The sequence below is a fragment of the Microtus pennsylvanicus genome, chromosome 10 (assembly GCF_037038515.1).
Source record: "Microtus pennsylvanicus isolate mMicPen1 chromosome 10, mMicPen1.hap1, whole genome shotgun sequence".
NCBI lineage: Eukaryota > Metazoa > Chordata > Mammalia > Rodentia > Cricetidae > Microtus > Microtus pennsylvanicus.
Genome location: NC_134588.1, coordinates 68,681,624 through 68,696,163, shown reverse-complemented (window position 1 = coordinate 68,696,163; position 14,540 = coordinate 68,681,624). Strand labels below are relative to the sequence as shown.

Sequence of the window (14,540 nt, the reverse complement as noted above, 5' to 3'; positions counted from 1 at the left end):
GGTGTTTATATCCTCGGCTCCATCAGCACTGGCTGGAGGCTGCCTCACCTCACAATGTACACAACCAAGAACTTGGCTGTCATGGGTGCGGTCTGAGGGTCTCAAAGTCCAGCATGTGTTAGAGTGACATAAACAACATCAGATTATTGGTCACTCTTCTAGTTTCATTCTGTGACAAGCACCATGATGAAAAGGAACTTTGGAGAAGAATGCATTTATTTTTGTTTAGAAGCTGCAAGTCCATCTCTGATGGGAATACAGACAAGAATGCATAGACCATGGTGGAACACTCCTTGTTGGCTTTCTGGTAGGCTCATGTATAGCTAGCTATCTTTCTTCTGCAGCCCAGAACCACCTACTAGAAGAATGGTGTCCCACTCAGTGGGGTGGGCCCTCTTACCTCAAATAGCAATCAGGGAAAACCCATATAGACATGATCCCAGGCTATTCTAATCTGGACTATCTTTCAGTTGAGATTTCTTTCTCAGATAGCGCTAGGTTATGTCCAGATGACAGTTAAAACTAACTAAGACAGTCCCCTTCCCCAGATTCCGCAAGATCCAGAATAGAGTCTGCGTGTTTACATTAGTAATGTTAATCTTGCTGTGTCTTATTCCCTTTGAAGCTCTACTTTAAAAAGAAAAGCCATAGCTACCGAAGGCCACTCTGATAAGCACATGGGCATGGGGAGCTGGGAGTGAAATTACACCAGATTTCCCCACATTTACATATAATCAAGGTAGTGAGAGAATATAGCAGTATATATCAGTTCTGTTTTCTATGACAGGGCTAGATCTCAGTTTGAAGGATGAGCTTATCTCCAGATACAACTTCTAAATCAAATGTCAGTTTGTTGAGATTGAAATCACGCATCATTCTTCTTATCGTTCTTAGCATTTCTTCTTATCATTCTTGTTCTTTTCCAACCTTCCTCATTCAGTTCTGCTAAAAATACTTCCTGGTGGCTCTGTTGCTTTGTCTTGTGGGTATGTTTTTCTTACCCAGCTGACACCTCCTGTGTTTTCTTGTTGTCATCTACTAAAACAAACTTCAAAATGTTATTATCTCAGAAGGAGTTGGATTTGGTATTGACAAGTACAGAGAGAAGGGTTGAAGCATAAAAATATACAGTGAAAAGCAAACAACCAGACACTAAAATGAACGGAAAAGGATCTGAAATTAAAAATTAGTTTGTTAATTTTACAAAGCATTCTTTGCAAAGAAAGGAGAAGCCCCTTCACGGTCATGGAGACATAACCAGTCCTGACGCACGCTTTTGTTTTTCTAAAGGAGTTTCTTCCTATGCTGCTGGTTGTATGAAAGTGGCCATGGGGCCCCAAGGGGCAGCCAGTGGTCACCAAAGCACCTTATGTCCTAGAAAATCTGTGTGACTTAGTGCTTTGATCCTTGTTTCTTAATTCCAAATCAATACACAGAAGGCCCCCTGAGAAGTGACTCCATGTTGAGCCTAGGAAGGAGAACCATGGAGAAACCATGGCCTCTGTCCTTAGCCATACCTGTTTCTGGGGACACAGAAGCACCATTGGGTCTGGCATTGTAAAATTTAGGAATAAACAGTTAAACTACTTCTAGAAAGAAAGCAGATCAAGTGAAGAATAACTGAACTTTAGCAAAGAGATAGCTGATTGTGGAGGGAAAGGGGGGGAATAGGAATAGTAATTCCAGTTTATGAACATTTTTATAGAAGAATGGATTCCTCCTTGCTGATGCATAGTACCCATATGGAAAGGGACTCCTTTAATAGGATTTTTAAAAAGTTGGTGGGATGTGGGGAATTCAGTTTGAAAGAAGAATGTTTACATTTACATGATTCCCAATATCAGACCAGAGCTTTCTCTGTAGTTAAGGTCTGACAATCCTCCCAATGGCCTGGCAGGAGAGAGTATGCCCGTCTCTTTTATTTACAGTTCTTGTAGTTGTGCAGTGACATTGGGAAGATGGAGCCTAGAGCTCCTTTGTCTCCCTCTCCAGCCCCCATGGCTCATCACATGCTATAGCCTGGTAGCTTGTCACAGTTCAGACTTCAGTGCCAGCAGATTACCAGCATCCAAACTCCAAACACTCTTCATCTGGGCCATGCCCCCCTCCATGTTGTTTTCTTCTCCAGGATTATGTCACACATTTAGTGCCTACCCTTCCCCAGTTTTGTCTCTGTATCTTCCGGTCTGTGACAGTTTTTCAAACTTTCATTTTTTTACGTTGCTACCATGATGTTGACAGTTTTTTGTTTGTTTGTTTGTTTGTTTTAGCAATACTGGTCAGGTATGCAATAGAATAGAAATTGCTGCTTTAGAAGTAATATACCAACTATAGCATTTTCCTCAAAGATCAGAGTTGGGGTTGAAAAGATAGATATTATATATTAGCCATTCTGCTAACAAATTAAATATAAGAATTCATTGCTATGCAGCAAAGCCTGGTCTCTCTGAATTTTGGGAAAACTGTCTCATTGTCTCTCACTTAAATAAAGGTTCACTGCTGATAAAATCACTCCCCTGCTTAGATGGTCTACCCAAGCCTATGGTATTTCAACCCTTGGAAGATCTGATGCAGGTGGATCCTTCTAAGTAGATTCCTACGGATTACTATTATTTGGTAGGCATGTTCTAGACTAATATGTGGGGTTAATTAAGGGTTTGATGAAGTATCATGCTAAAATAACTGGCAATTTTCAAATTTCTACAAATTTCTTAAGATTCTTTGGCTGCAAGTAAAAAGTTGTAAAAAAAATTTTGCCTATATATCTGTATATGCAGATATGGAAGGAAGTATTGAGACTTCACAGAGTGAGCTTGAGAGCTATAGAAATGATTGACAGACCTGGGGCTCGTCCACCTCACTCTTCTACCATGCCTAAAATATGACCCTCACCACCCTTAGGACCTAGAAAAGCTGCTGAAGCTCCATCCATTGTATCTGCATTCCATGAAGCAGATGAAGCAAGAGAAGAATACGTCTTTTTCTTTCTGAAGAAAATTTCTACATGTAATGCCTAACATTTTCTCAGCTGTAGGGCATGTCTAAAATCACAGGGAGCTGAGGAACATGTGGGTCCTGTTGATGGTGAGGTTGCTGGCAGCAGTGGATCCTCTTAGGAGACAGATAGAGAAGGTGGACACTGCAGGACAAAGAGTGGTCGCTGCCACTGTTGGCCATGTTGACCAACAACTCATAAATACACAGAGATAACTGGATTATAGGAACATTTCAGGATCTCATCCATTTTAATTTTTTTTTCTGGTTGGGAACTCTCCTTGATTTTCGTGTAAGCTATGTTCTATAAATAGTAATAAAAAGACTGGGTAGTGGTGGCACACACCTTTAACCCCAGGAAGCAGAGGCAAACGTATCTCTGTGAGTTCAAGGCCAGCCTGGTCTACAAAAACTAGTTCCAGGTTAGGCTCCAAAGCTACAGAGAAACCCTGTCTCGAGAAAAAAAAGTAGCAATAAGAGCATGTCTACAATACAATTAAATATTGTAAATAATAATTCTGCCCCCCTGTATAAGCTATGTTAGGAGTGCATATAGTTTTAGGTTGTTTTTTCTTCTTGAAATAAATGAATTCTATGAGGAGAACTAGAGAGCCTTTTCTACACAGGATCCAAGAGGTCACAGTGGCTATAAAGGCCCCAGCAGAGCTAGTTACTAAAGGAGTGGATGCCATCAAAATATCAGAGAGGTTGGTGGACAGGAGTAGAAATCTCTGAGGTCATGAAGTCAACAGGTGGCTCAACAGAAGAGGCAGAGAAGGCATCAGAGGATGAATCAGGGTCTTCTTCCTTGGAAATGTGACTGTCTTTGTCAGGGAAGCTATCAGGGGACATGTTAGGGACTTCTGCATTGGAAATACCACTGTCCTAGTCAGGAAAGTCATCGGGATGTCAGGAATTTCTCTGGAAATACCGTTGTCCTGGTCGGTGTGAAGGAACGTTTCTGGAAAGAAGCAGCATCTCTCATTGGGCCTTCTTCAAGGCTGACCAAAACTTCAGTGATTTGAAATGTTGCAGGTCTGGAGCCTGATGACAACTCATCTTGAATTGTCGCATGTTTAGCCCACTAAAATTTTCTTGTTCACCTCCATGTCTGACCTAGCTTCCAACTAACCGACATCTAAGAATATAATTAGAAAGCACCTGAGGCCTCTAACAAAGATTTCCCTGCTTTGCTCTAACCTACATACGTGATGTTTTCACCCTCGTATTTGAAAAATGTTTTAATTTATGACTTTGTGTGTGTGTGTGAGTGTGTGTGTGTGTGTGTGTGTGTGTGTGTGTGTTTTACTGTGAAAACTTCAATTGAGTAGTTACCATATTGGAACATGGGGTTTGGGCTAACTTAAATCTAATTTCCCAAGAGCTGCTCACTTATATTTAGCTCTTGAATAAAATATCTCTTACTCTCCTGGAGTGAGATCTGTGTTCTGTATCAACATCAAAAGCTTATCTTCCACGTGGTGTTATATATATGAGTGCACATGTCGGCCTCCATTGCCCCACTGCCATTCTTTAGGAGCAGGTCTCCAGGAAAAGTGGAAATAGCAGCTGGGGACGCTTGACAAGGACTTACAATGTTAGGTTTTCCAAAAACTAAGATCTCCTGATCCAGGCGTGTTGGGACTATCTGTTGAGTCTTTCGTGATTTGTTTTTCTTTTAAAATGGGTGAATTGTTATCGTAGAGAATTTGGGCCACACAGAAAGCAAATATAGCACCCTAAAATGTTCCAGCCAGTGGCAAACAGTTACTGTCTTCATGTGTGGTTCTTTTACTCTCTTCCAACACATAAGGACGGCAAACATTTGTAGAATGATATACTGAAGTTCCTTCTCAAATGCTAGTTGGTAGCAGGCAGTCTACTAGGAGAGAAAGGGTTGGATGGTTTCTTTCCAGGAGCACAATTATCCTAAAATATTATCTATCACAACAGAGGTCCCCAAATCTACATACATGATGGATTTTATTGTACCAGTGTATCCCACAAATACTCAACCATTAGGTACACATACTTTTGTACTTTCATTGATAATTAGTAGACATAAATTCTTTAAAACAAAAAAGCCCTTCTGAATGTAGTGTGACTTGAACCAATGGTGTTTTTATCAATCAATGAACATTAAATGAGTTCAGATCATTTATGCTGTTGCAGACATGACGATCCACTGAGGTACCAAAGATTCCTTTTTGTTGGTAAAGATGAAAACCAAAATGTGACAGGAGAATGAGTAGCTGGTGGAGTATTTGCTATTTCCATGTGTCCTTATTACTGTTCTGTGGCTGTGAAGAGACATCATGACTAAAGCAGCTTATACAAGAAAGCATTTAATTGGGAGTTACTTAAAGTTTAGAGCATGAGTCCTTGCCCATCATGGTGGAAAGCAGGGCAGCAGATATGTGGTCATGGTGCTGGGGTAATAGCTGAGAACTTACATACTGATCCACAGGCAGAAGACAGGGGGAAAAAAAAACGAAACTGGGCCTTGCTTGGGCTTTTGAAACCTTAAAGTCTGCCCCTAATAATGCATCACCTCCAACAAGGCCACACCTCCTACTCTTTCCCAAAGAGTGAGGATCAAACATTTAAACGTATGAGCCTATGGGAGCCATGCTGATTTAAACCACCACCCCAAGCCCCATTTGATATATGCCAGCTCCTTGCAGAAGACCTGGTGTCCTTAGGCTTCATTCTCCTCTGTAAAATGGGGGTAATTGCTCATATGGTGGAGTGGTCTTCTTCCAGGGTTGGGTTAACAAACCGGAACTAGCATCACAACTTTAGGAAATGAAAGGATTCCCCAAATGCACGAACACTTTTGAGATAAGGCAACGAGTATTCCTTTTACAGTCCAGAATGGCACTGAGAACCATGTAGCTAAATCCCAGTGCTCACTAATTGCTGTATTCTTGTTCTTTGGGATTTACTCTCTTGGTGAAAAATCTGTTGTGTTAAGAGAACAACCAGCAGCTTGGAAAATAAGAGTTTCCTATTCGCCACTAAAGATAGAACTATTTCACACTTCCGTCTTCCCCAGAGTCGAATCTTGTTCTATGGCTGTACAGTAAAAGATGACTCCTTGGGTTTCCCATAATCGGGTGTGTAAAGACGGAAGGCTGTGGCACACTGAGAATTTGGGGTTATTTTGAATTGATCTAGTTTAGCCAAGTTAAGTCCAATTTTAATCCATGGGATAGAACTGTCCTTAGACATCACGTTGCTCACCTTTCCATGGGCTTGATACAATATTCTTCCCCTCCCTGTCCTGCTTTATGAATTTTTAAGCTTTATTTGCATGCTGTGCATTCGGATGTCTTGCCTGTGTACGTGTGCATGCAGTGAGCAGAAATCAGAAGAGACCATCAAATCCTCTGCAGGGGGAATTGCAGAGAGCTGGGAAACCAAGGGGTCCACTTAGGTCCTCTGAAAGCATGCCTACTTCTCCTTGGATTATTTTCCCTTGTGTTTGCTGGATGAGACTGAGTTTAGTGTTCCACACTTGTCATTTCTGTCCTCCCAGCCATTTATTTTATCCTGTGTGCTCTGCTAATGAACTTGGGCTTTTATCACAGAAGACGCTAGGATGACTTAGGAAGAGGTGTACATTTCCCAGTGGGTGTCTAGATCAAAAAGAAAAACACTTCAATCCCTTTGCCTTTCAAGCACCAGGAACAGGCAGCAGGGCCCTAACAGTACCCTCGGCCTTTCATGCCTGTGGCTGAAGTGTACCCACCGGGTGCAAGGAGGATGGGCCTTGCAGAAGAAAATACAGAGTGTTGTGGCTCCAGTGTCTTCAATGCCTTTTCTTCCTGATGCTTATATCCTTAGGAAAATACTTTTGCCCCTGTGTTTGGGGTTTTATTCGAAGGGAGCAGATGATACCCCTGGGTTGTTTGGTAAACACCTGCAGCAAAGTCGGTGAAACGTCAAGAGTCATCACCTCATTAAGGGTTTAACTGACCATCTAAAGGTCAAAGCCATTTGTTCCCTTACTGCTTAGAGAGGCGGGAAGTCAGAGATGCATCTAGGTTTTGTTGCATGGCCTCTTGTGTCTCTCTCCCAACAGGGTATAGAGGTCATCTTAGCGCTGCATCTGTAGGCTGGGAGAATGGAATATCCATGTCGAGTTCTGTGTGACAGGCACACAGTGAGAGATCAGGAACTAGCCATGGTTTTTATTGTCACATGCAAAGGCCATCCAATGAGCATCGTAGCACCCAGGTATTTGAAACACCCAGTATTTGCTGCTTGTGTAATGCAGGGCTTAGCACTAGGAGAGTTGAATATAGCTCACCTTATATGTTGTACAAATTAATTTTTTATAGAAGGAGTGGGCAAGTCTAGACTCATTTCACAGATTGGGATGTTGAAGTTCACAGGGGAAGCCTACTCAGAGTGTGCGGTGGGTGATCTTAGACAGAACCTCACTTGGTATTTTCAGACCAGCACTGAAGTCCATCTTGGACCTCCGAAACTCGACATTGACCTCCTTCCTCAGCAGCAAACTGGTAGACAGGCGGAGAATAAAAATGCTGCCTCTTTTAACCGTAAGATCTATTTAGTCTGTTGAAATTAAAAACCCAGGGAGGTTAACATTGAAATGCATTTTAAATACCTTCATAAACAGTGATCTGTGTGCATCCTATTGCCCTCCAGATTCTAGCTGGAACTTGATGAAATACACTGTTGTCCACTATTGATCTAACCAAAGGCCTGTTTGATCTTGTGAAGCAAGTCCGTCATTGTTTATCTGGGTTTAAACTCACAGGAAAAACAATCTATAAATATCAAATGTACATATATGTAAATAAATATGGGCATAACTTACATATTATGCTGTGATTAAATAATAATTGTGTATTTATTTACACATATAGATGGACATTTGCACATATATCCCAAGGCAATGTTAATCTCTTAAAATGCAGTTCTTTAAGATTAACATTGGTAGCCAGGGACGGCGGGAAACACCTGGAGTCTTTAATGCAGTCCTTTAAGATTAACATTGGAAGCCAGGGGTGGTGGGAAACACCTGGAGTCTTTGCTGAGCCTAGAGGGTCAAGCTAGTCTACCCAGTGTCAAAATAAACAATCAAAGAATTGTTTTTTATTGAAACTAAAATTGAGTACATTTTTGGCAGCCAAAACCATTCGGAAGAGAACATTGGTTTGTATGGCATGTGCGCTATTTGCCTGTGGATGCCAAAGGTTGGCATCGATGTTCTCCTCAAATATTCTCCACCTCAGAGCTTTAGAAAGAACCTGGAACCTACCATTCAGTTAAGGTGGCTGGCTATCCACTGCCGAGGCACACACAGGTCTCCACAACCACCTCTTTTTACATGGATACTGGGCACCTGAGCTCAGATCCCTCATATTTCCACACAAGTTGCTTGGCCCACTGTGTGATCTTCCGACATCAAGAACTGCTTTCAAGACATAAAGCATGATTTGTCAAAGCGGAACAGGGAGCGGAGGGAATCAAGATGTAGCTCCCTAGAAACCACAGGCAGGATCTCCTGGTGTGGGGGTGACACACAGTTTGTGACCAATTGAGCAGCCGAAATTCTACTTAACTTCATCTCAGTGGTTGCAGCAATTTGTGACCGTTTGAAATGAGTTTATTGTGAAGCTGAGGGGTGAGCATTTCTTCTAGTAATTTCGAGATGATTAATTGTAAGTGATCAAAAGCATATCCCACTGGTGGGCAACAGCACTGTATGAACAACGAGATCTGAAGAGAGTATTTCTCTATCAGCGACTCCTGGCAGATTGTGTTCACACCCTGTTCCCTGCCTGCCTCCAGTGGTGGTAGCAATTTTGTTATGAAACACTAAAATATCAAATTTTTATCAACAATTGTAATCATGTCTCCAAAACTATTGCTAAAATCAGAGTAACTGTTTCAGTAACTGCTTAAGATTTGGGGATTTAATATATTTGTTTGTTTCCCCTGTCCTTGAAAGACTTTCTAATAGAATGTACCTAATTCAGACACAACTCTGTAACATGCCCTTTGGGGCAGAGGAAACACTTTTGGGGTGCAATAGAGCAGCCATACATGATGGGCTGGGCATGCCAGGCAGCGAGTTAGGCTTACTCACTACTAGAGAGTTTCCCTCATCTCCTGTCAGACCATGCTCTCAGCATCTGCAGCTCAGCCTTGGCAATGCCAGCTGTGCTCAGCGAGGAGACTCTCAGGGATTACTCTCACCAAATTACTCTCTCAAAGAGAGCTCTGCTATGGAGGCACGTGATCAAGCTTTGCACAAATGTCAAATAAAAAATATTCAGTGTTCAGTTGCCTCTTACATTGTATTCTCTTTCTTAATTGAAGATAAACTGTTTCTCTTATAATAAATTCTGATTATGGTTGCTCCTTCCCAAATTCCTCCCAGATCTTTCCTACTTCCCCAGTCACCCAAACCCCCGACACTCTTTCTTTTTCTCTTTCATTGGGATACAAGTGGGCATTAATAATTAATAATAATAATAGTAATAAAAGCAAACTCAAATAGGACAAAATAAATAGGATAAGAAGAGTCAAAGAAAAGACAAAAGAAATACAAACAGGCACCGGACACACACATTCCCACACAGAAAATCCATGAAAACAAAATCAGAAACCATAATATATAACCAAAAGATCTGCGAGGAAAATGAAATGCTCAGACAAAGCATTGTGAGACAAAGAAAAACTCCAAAAATTCAATTTTTGGCCATCTACTACTGGCCTTTAGATGTTGCCTGTATTCCCAGAGAAACTAGATTGGAAATTTTATTTTTTCCTTGCAGGCAGTTATCCATTGGAGGAGGTCAAAGATGGGGCCTCATGTCTACTTCCCCTCCAAGCACTGGGACCCCATCTGGCTGAGATTTGTGCAGGGCCACAGTCTCTGTGAGTTCATAAGGGCGTCAGCCCTTTTGTGTCTGTAAGACACTGTTTACTTGGTGTCTCCCATCCCCACTGGGCCTTATACTCTTTCTTCCCCCTTTTTTGCAGAATTCTCTGAGCCTTGAAGGGAGGGATTTGATGGAGACATTCTCTTTAGGACTGGGTGTTTCAATAAACATCTTTCACTCTTTGCACATTGTCTAGCAGAGGGTCATTAGGAGTCACTTTATTGCTATGCTTCTTTAGCAGAACAATAATATTTTGTTTTCCCCATAGGTCACCCACTTATCTGGTCTCAGGCTCTTGGTCACCTGGGCAGTGTCAGGCATGTTTTCCATCTTATAGACTAGTCCTTACTTCCCAGCAAATAGTAGTTGGTTACTCCTACAACTTTTGTGCCAATATTACACCAGCATAGCATGCCTCGCAGGCAGGTCATCATGGCAGATTAGAGGTTTTGTAGCTGGGCTGGTGTTTACCTCTCTCTTCTGGTAGTGTACAGAGAGCCTTCCAGTACCGTGATTCCAGAGCCATGATTCTGACTCATCATCATCTCCTTGTTCAGTGAGTCATGTACGTATTGTCTTTAGCAATGGAATCTTACCATCAGTTTGTACAGACCTACCAATATCCTAGGCTATAGCCTGGGTTGTCAAGGAGCCCCTTTGGCCAGCAACTCAATTATATGTACAGCATTGGCACTGAAGGTTTCATTTGGCGAAGAGTTTTGTCTAGTTAGGGCTTTGTCTCTCCTGATATGTGGTGATTCCAATTTAGATTACTTCCCCATATGAGCTATATTACGAAGTTGCTACTGTGTTAGGTACCCCATACCACACCCTCAAATGGCTCCTAGTTTGATCTAGGACATTACTTCCCCTACCTCCTCTTTCTTTTCCTCATTGGAATAGGAAAGTATAAATCATATTCTTTATAGAACAACTAAAACTGAGCTTAAGAATTTTTCTTTTTCTTGTCCTACAGTTTTCACATCCAGCTGCACTGATGGATGACCATGTCCTCAGCGGTGCTGTGTGTGTCTGATGTAAAGCCATTGACACTGAAGAAGACAGGTCCCAGAGATCCACAGACATAAAGAATTGCTAGCTCAGGACTAAGCCACAGAACAAGGCAAATAGTCTGTTGTTAGGTTTATCTCTGCTTTGGGGAAGATTTGGAGAGCAATGCTAGAATCTGAGGCAGCCCAGTAAGGTGGTGTAGACATAGCACCTAGTAGTGAGATTCCCTGCCCCAGGCCCTTCCCACCTGTAAAGCACAGTTGAATAGTGTGTTGACTAGAGGTTTCTGTCCCGCCCAGTCCCACAGCCATTCAGTCCCAAAGAAACCCATAGAGGTCCACATTAATTATAAACTGGTTGGCCTAATAGCTCAGACTTCTTATTAGCTCTTATAACTTACATTAGCTCATAATTCTTGTCTGTGCTAACCACATGGCTTGGTACCTTTTATCAGTGACAAAGTCTTATCTTGCTGTCTGGATGATGACTGCAGACTCAACCTTTCCGCTTCCCAGAATTCTCCAGTTTTCATTGCCCCACCTATACTTCCTGCCTGGCTACTGGCCAATCAGCATTTTATTAAAGCAATGCTCGCAACAAATCTTTACAGGATAGAAGACCATTGTCTCACAGTACTAGTAGCTTGACCCGAAGGGCCTATTGGAGAGGCACCATTCACCTTGATTTTGCTTCTGGGTTAGGTCTCCCTGACTGTTCTTCCTACCTTGTCACCAAATGAGTAAGGTCTGTCACTTTTCTGGCAAACCCCACTGGCATGGCAGCCAGGGAAGAGAGGCACCCCGGGCTCTGCCAACGTCTGAGCAGATCAGCAGCTTTCTGAGAAGTATCAAGGTGCAATCGCTGGACCTGAAAAGTAACACATATCTTCCCTACTTCACTTTTCTGAGTTTCTTGGTCATGAAATTGAACCCTACGTTGTGGACCATGTTGGGAATATAGGCAGGCTGCCTATAAAATCCTAGTGTAAATTACAAGTAATGGAATGATAAACAGTAAAGGACACATTAATAAGCAGGAAGTATGATAATGATGGAAGATGCGAGCTGAGCCACAGCCATTCTCTGCTTTCCAGGAGAGGCATGCAGGTTAGTCAGGGGCCTAGAGATACCACCCTCAGAAATGACTTCCTTGGCACCTAGAGTTAATCAGTAGAGAACATCCCCCTGCAGTCTGTGAGAGGACTGACCACAGCATCTCCAATCTAACAGATGAATTATGGGATTTGATAAATGTTTTTGTCTTATTGACAGGGGACAAAAGCAAAACATTTACTTATGAATATGAAAATGAAATTGAATGCACTGAAGTAAAAATAAGGTTTTGAAAGAAGTAACTCCACCTAAATAAAGCAAACTATGAACGCGAAGCAAATGGCTGGATGCTGGCTCTGCTCCTCTGTCTCATAAAAACGAATAAAGAATGCTCTTTAAAGTTTCTGCATTCCTTATTTCAGGACAGTTTTTCTGAACGAATAACAGCATTATATCAGTTGTCACAGGCTCCGTTACTATTAAAATACGAATTCTCCATGGAAGCAGGGCCCACGTTCTTCGTTACTAGTCTCACCTAGCACAGCAAATGTCAGTGACAAAGCAGATGATTTGTGTGGCTTTAGAAACACCTACAAGGCATCATAGCTTAAAATTTCCCACAAGTTCCTCAGTCCTCCTGGAGTTTCTCAAGAATCTTTCTCAAGGATGGGTCTTTTCTTGTCCCCAACTCATAAACTACTCCTCCAGGGTCTCCCTTCTCGGTCAGCAGCCTCCCTGACACCATCCTGCCATAGTTCCTTCTTCTTGCATGTTCTTCGAGTGGAAGGGGCTTAAATATGATGAAAATTTGCAAGATGTTTTTCACTGTGCTCTTCCTATGTCGGGTCCTGTGACTGAACCATCAAAGGCAACATAGCCAGAAAGGACCGTGACTCTCCGGATGTTGACTAGCTTTGGACCTGTATCTGTGCACCGTAGCAGAGTTTTCCCACTTGGTCATTCTCGCCTGATTTGTATGGCATAAGATTAGATGTCTGTACTGATAATTCAGAGCTGGGGATTGTCAGTCTTTCTCCTAAAGCCATAAGATCAAAACATTGAGAGACAATAAGAGACGGCATGCACATAGTCTGTGGTTCATAATGTATAAGAATTTTTAAAATTGCATTTGTGTTTGTGTGTGTGAGTGTGTGTATGCATGTGCTACAGCCAAAATGTAGAGATCAGAGGATAACAAGCCAGGGTTGCTTCTCTCTTTCTACCTTTCGATGAGTTCTAGGGTTCAAACTGTGCTTGTCAGGCTCAGGCTACAAGCATTCTTATCCACTGAATAATTTTATAAATACATATATACATACACACACACATACTGGGGATTAAATGTGGCTCTTGTGTATCCTTAGGCAAGTGTTCTACCCTGAACCAACCCCTAGCTAGTGCCTACATGTCCACGTCTGGAATGCCTTTATTCGATACCTCCAACCAGTGGGGTGAGCCAGGCCTGTGACAGCAGCCCTGATCCCGGCAGTGACTTCCAGTGCCACATTAAACTGCCTAGAGCCCCTGCTCTCTTCAGCTAGACACACAGTCTGCCAGCTACCCACGGTCTCCCTGGAGCTCCAGAGAGAGGGTGGGAAATCCGCTGGTGGCATGGAAACAATTAATTCTCCAGTTCTTCAGTTTGCCCAGAATATTCCAAGCTGTGCGAAGAAGCCCTAGCAAATGTTATTTCCATTTTTGCCAAGTGGTGTGAAACTGGAGATTTGACAATGGTATTGATAAAAAAAGATTAACTGGAATAACTGCTTTTTTTTAACATTGTTGAGCACACATACAATTGAATATATATATGCATACTTGGATGTTAGGGTTTTATAAATTAAGTAATTGCCTACAGAATCATAATAACAGAATATTGCTTTAGCTTTTTGCTTTTCGAAAGTAAGATGGTAGAACATGCTTTTCGGTGCTTGCTCTTTGTGGGAAACTAGCTGTTATTCTAAGTGACTTCCTTCATATTCTGTTGGGTGAAATGTGTCCCTGATTTCAATGAAATAACAACGACCTTTCACAATATATAATGTGGCTGGCCCTCTGTTCTTGGTTTATTTTGTTTTAAATGTTTTGTGTCTGGGAAAAGAGTCTAACAGCATGCTTTGGAAGGTGAGAGTCCAAGGTTTGCTGCAAGTACTCCCTGAATGGTAGTGGACCGCAGAAGTGGTTGGGCTTCAGAGCCACACTATAATGGAGAGGGATGCTGAGGGGGAATGGTACTAGAGCAAGGATCATACATTCGCCCCAGGGTCAGAGAGCAAGCTAGTTCCTTCGGGAGAGTCACCGAGATGAGTCATCAGTGCCCTTCAGTGTCACGTGGAGATAAAAACCACACTGTTTTCCTTATGGGAATGCTGAACTATCAGGAAAAATAATGTGTATCAAATACATGAAAAGTGCACTACTAGACAACAATACACAAGAGCATATGGAGGTCATACTTGCCTCTGGGGCATGGGAAACAGGTGATGTAGAAAATATCTAGCCCCTAGGACTGTGAGTTACCCAGGCAGCACTACTGACCTCGAGGGAATCCCAGCCAGTGGCC

General features: G+C 42.2%; 1 protein-coding gene across 3 annotated transcripts in view; it reads left to right on the top strand.

The window, feature by feature from the left end:
* Nucleotides 1-14,540, top strand: part of Lrrc3b (leucine rich repeat containing 3B) — an 83,091-nt gene that overhangs the window by 34,506 nt on the left and 34,045 nt on the right. The window lies entirely within an intron of this gene.